Here is a 5305-nt window from a genome sequence, read left to right as displayed (position 1 = left end):
TTTTTGAGACGGAGTCTCGCTCTGTCACCCAGGCTAGAGTGCAGTGGCGTGATCTTGGCTCACTGCAAGCTCCACCTCCTGGGTTCACGCCATTCTCCTGCCTCAGCCTCCTGAGTAGCTGGGACTACAGGCGCCGGCCACCACGCCTGGCTAATTTTTTTGTATTTTTAGTAGGTACGGGGTTTCACTGTGTTAGACAGGATGGTCTCGATCTGCTGACCTCGTGATCCGCCTGCCTCGGCCTCGCAAAGTGCTGGGATTACAGGCGTGAGCCACCACGCCCAGCCACCTATGTCTCTATCTATCTATCTATCTATCTATCTATCTATCTATCTATCTATCTATGTATCTATCTATCTATCTCCTCCATATCCTCAGGGGATTGGTTATATATGTACATATACACATGCACATAGGTATATGTATAACCAATGCACACAGTTGTTCCTTGGTATCCATGGGGGATTGACCAGGACTCATTGCAGATACCAAAATCCGAGGATGCTCAAGTCCCTTCTATAAAATGGTGTAGTATTTGCATATAACCTACACACATCCTCCCATATACTTTAAAAAATATATACCTGTTTTACAGAGGAGTCTCATATACTTTAAGTCATCTCTAGATTATTCATAATACCTAATACAATGTGAATGCTATATAAATAGTTGTTATACTGTATTGTTTTCTTGAATTTGTATTATTCTTGTTGTATTGGGGTATTTTTTCCCAAATATTTTCAATCTGCAGTTGGTTGAATCCAATGATGTGGAACCCATGAATATGTAGAGCCAACTGTATATGCACCTGTGTGTTTAGCACATTGGAATGTTTTTCTTCTAGAAGGTTTTAGGATGTTCAAATTGTTGACTTCTTCAGGCATTCCAATTTTCTTTGCACTGGCTTATCTTTGTACATATTTATTATCTTCTCTCTAATTGCATTAATATTTTTGTAGTTTTTCTTTGCATATCATGATTGTTATAAGTTTTCCTTTATGATGGCAAATTGATTTTGAGCCTTCTATTTCCTGTTTCTTACTGTTTGTAATATTTTTATTAATTCTTTAGTGGTATTGTTTTGTTCCTCAATTTGTTTTCTTAGTTCTGAAAGATCTATTTGAATTTCAGTCTATTAACTTATCAACTCACCTTTCATTTCTTCTTCTTTTTTTTTTTTTAACTTTTTTTTGCTATTAGGCACTTTTTAAAACATTTATTTATTTTTGAGACAGAGTCCCGCTCTGTCCCCCAGGCTGGAGTGCAGTGGTGCGATCTTGGCTCACTGTGACCTTTGCCAACCCGGTTTGAGCGATTCTCCTGTCTCAGCCTCCTAAGTAGCTGGGATTACAGGTGCACGCCACCACACTCAGCTAAGTTTTGTATTTTTAGTAGAGACGGGGTTTCACCATGTTGGTCAGGCTGGCCTCGAACTCCTAACCTCATGATCCGCCTGCCTCAGCCTCCCGAAGCGCTGGGATTACAGGCGTGAGCCACCGCAGCCAGCCTCAGTTCTTCTTTTATTGAATTCGTGGTCCCATTAGAAATAGCACTCATGAGGCATCTTTTCTGTTTTTTGAGTTTGTGTTTTATTTTAGAATATGATCTTCAACTATCCTTTGCATGTTTTGTTCTTGTCTTTCCTTTTGTTTATTGTAAAATGTCTTCATTGTTACCATGCTTTTCCTGTTAACTTGGTCATGTTGAATGTGGACAGCTATAACCACACAGTCTATATTCCATGAAGAATTTCCCTATAAGTATTTTTTGTTCTATCTACTTCTCTGTAACCTGAGAGCCTGGAGCAGGGATGATTGCTCTTCTAATCCACTGTGGAGTCCTGAAGCCCTTGCTTTTGTCCTGAGAAATTATCTCCCCAGTTTTACCTTATCTTCTCAGTGGCTGCTCCCATCACTCTTACTCTGTCTCCCACTCCCCACCCCAAATAGAAAGGGGAAAAGAAAATGTCACTTCTCTCCAGAAAGGTGGGGTGGGCTATGAGTAGAATTGTCCTGATTCTGCTGACTCACCAGAGCCATGTGTAAGAGGTATGTACACTGCACTCCATCATCTTCTGAGTTATTTTTTCCTCTATCATCACTTCTTAATTCTTACGTCACTAGATTACGCCCTTGTCTGACTCTTTCTTACTGGTACATTTTTATCATTTATTATTATTATTATTATTATTATTATTATTTTTACTATTTTTGACATTTTCTTAGGAGTTGAGGGAGAAAGCTTCTGCGGGCCTATTTTACTTTGCCAACTCAACTGCGACTCATGTGTTTTCTATCTTCCAGAATTCTCTGGAACATTCTGCCTGATACAGGTTACCATTCTTGTTTCCCAGCACCTTTATAGTCTTATTTCTTAAACACAAACCAACTCCACAGGCACACACACACATGTCTTCTGACTTTTCCATGAAATGTTGAGGGGGCCCAGTGTGGTGGCTCACACCTGTAATCCCAACACTTTGGGAGGCCGAGGCAGGTGGATCTCCTGAGGTCAAGGGTTTGAGACCAGTCTGGCCAACGTGGCGAAACCCCATCTCTACTACAAATACAAAAAAATAAGCCAGGTGTGGTGACGGGTGCCTGTAATCTCAGCTACTCGGGAGGCTGAGGTAGGAGAATTGCTAGAACCCTGGGGGCAGAGGTTGCAGTGAGTTGAGATTGTACCACTGCACACCAGCCTGGGTGATAGAGCGAGACTCCATCTCAGAATAAATAAATAAATAAAGTAAAGAAAAGAAAAAAAAAATGTTGAGGCAAAGGAGCTGAGGAGGGGACCATGTCCTGGCCTTCAACTTGAACCCAACGCCCCTTTGGCTTTTCTTGAGAATTGAAATGTTAAAGGACCATGGAAGGAACATCTTGGCACTACCATAGAAGACACTGTCTACCCAGTTATTCAATGTCCTTATACAGATACCCTTGGACAAACTCTTCTCCAAATAAACCAGCACACAGTACAGATTCCTCTCAGGGATAAGATAATTTGCCTACTGATATTCTGCAGTCCTTCCTTATATTAGTCAATTGGGCACTGTAATCTGTTTCCTTCTTTTCTTTGGCTGCCAAGAAATTAAGATTTGTGTTTCATTTCTCAAAAGCAGCTCACTGCATTCTAGGTTTTTGGTTTCATTCATTCCTCACTCTGTTACTATGATTCTATCTTTTATTCTTTTAGGGCGGGGGTAATCATTTGCTACCACAAACCAATTTGCAAATCTGTGATATATGAGGAATGCTTCCTCCTTTTAAGTAGTCACACCTCCCATAGTAACTAGTATGCCCCTCATTATTTATTGAATAAACTAGCACACAGTACCGAAGAAGATAAGATACCCTGCTTTGTGGGTGCTTGTAGTTTATTCTTTATCAGTAATGCTTAATCTTAATCTTGTGACAATAAAGATCCTGGTAAAATTCTCTAAAATGAAGAGAAGTTAAAAGATCTGCTTTGAGTCCTCTTTTTTTAACAACTACTGAACAATCTTGGGCAGTCACCTCTCCAATCTGAATCTCGGTTTCTTTATCTATGTTTTATTCACTTATTCATTCATTCACTTACTCATGAAACAAATTTTCCTGAAAAACAATTCCGTCCCATACGCCATCTTGGGGCCCTGGATATAAAGGAACATGTAGTCCAGTTTGTCAGTTGTCAAAGTGAGTACTTTAAAACTCTATGATACGCTGGGCGCGGTGGCTCACGTCTGTAATCCCAGCACTTTGGGAGGCTGAGGTGGGTGGATCACGAGGTCAGGAGATCGAGACCATCCTGGCTAACACAGTGAAACCCCGTCTCTACTAAAAAAAATACAAAAAACTAGCCGGGCGAGGTGGCGGGCGCCTGTAGTCCCAGCTACTGGGGAGGCTGAGGCAGGAGAATGGCGTGAACCCGGAGGCGGAGGTTGCAGTGAGCCGAGATTGCGCCACTGCACTCCAACCTGGGCGACAGAGCGAGACTCCGTCTCAACTCTATGAAAATTTAGTGCCCCTTAGCGTATTTCATCCTCATAACAATCTTCTCAGTTCCCATTTTAAAGATGAGGAAAGCAAGTCCCAGATAGGTTAAGTAACTTGGCCAGGGTCTTTTAGCTCCAAGTCCAGTACTGATTGCTCTAGTGGTTTGTAAATCAAGAACCAGGGTACTGCCATCTATTTAAACCCTGCTCACATCCGAGAATGAGGCTGGACACCCAGAAGAGGCTGAACATTTGCTTGCTAATTGAAAAAAGGTCTTTTCTTTGAGAACTCACCAAAAGAAAGAATTGCTTCAGCCTATCTTCCTGATTCACAGGACTTATGAGAAATGCAAATACATTCCCTTTTGCTGACTATATGCAGAGAGGCAAAAATTTCTCCTTAAATAGCTGTCTTTGGGAAGAGCAGTGTGAACCAAAGTGCACGGGAGCAGCTCCCCAGTCAGCCTCCTGCGCTGCAGACACCGACTGGCGTCTGGGCTTTGCTGGAACACAGTGTATCTGTGAGTCCTTAGTGGTCACAGAGGAGGATATTTGACAGGAGAGCAGGCCCAGAATTCATCTTATTCCTGATCAAAACATAGGCCACCTTCAACCCGTCCTGTCTGGATATGTAGCTGCCCACACGAAAACAGGCGGCCTCAAACACCCCTAAACAAAAACCTTTCAGCAGAAAAGTTGTGAGAACAAAGTGACATGGTGACTGAAGTCATGAATGAAAAGCTGCTTCCTATGAGGTAGTTCCTCTCCCAGGGCACTGCAGGTGTCTGCCTGGCTTAGGTCGTCCAGCCCCACCTAGGTGGGAGGGCAAATACTGGAGACTCTGAGGGCTCTCTTTCAGTCTCCCCCTAATAATGGCTGCCTGACTAGCACTTCACAGTTTACAAAGCCTTTTCACACATTAATTACATGGCACTCCCCCACAGACCTTGTGAGCTGGGTATTATTTTTATTTAACAGAAAAGGAAAAGCAGGTGGAAACAGGGAGAGTAACTGGCTCAAGAAAACGTTGGTAAAAGTCAAAGCTAGAACCTGAATGATGGTCACCAGCCTTGTCTGTGCTCCTAGAGCCCCCAGCATCCTGTGATCATGCTGGGGGCATTCTCTGCCCTTTGAGGGCTCTCCATGACACCTTAGGAAGTACCACTGAGCTACTCAGCCTCTCCCCTTTCACTTGCCCTGGTGTCCTTGGTGGAGCCAGTGGAGAACAGGAATAGCCTTAGCCAGGGCACTCTAGCCCTGGGCTTCAGGCTCAGTGTGTCGCTCAGCACAAGCTGGAACCAAGAAACTTTTTTTTTTTTTTTTTTTTTT

The sequence above is a fragment of the Rhinopithecus bieti genome, unplaced genomic scaffold (genome assembly GCF_001698545.2).
Source record: "Rhinopithecus bieti isolate Rb0 unplaced genomic scaffold, ASM169854v2 scaffold_9581, whole genome shotgun sequence".
NCBI classification, from domain to species: domain Eukaryota; kingdom Metazoa; phylum Chordata; class Mammalia; order Primates; family Cercopithecidae; genus Rhinopithecus; species Rhinopithecus bieti.
This window is presented reverse-complemented; position numbering follows the sequence as displayed.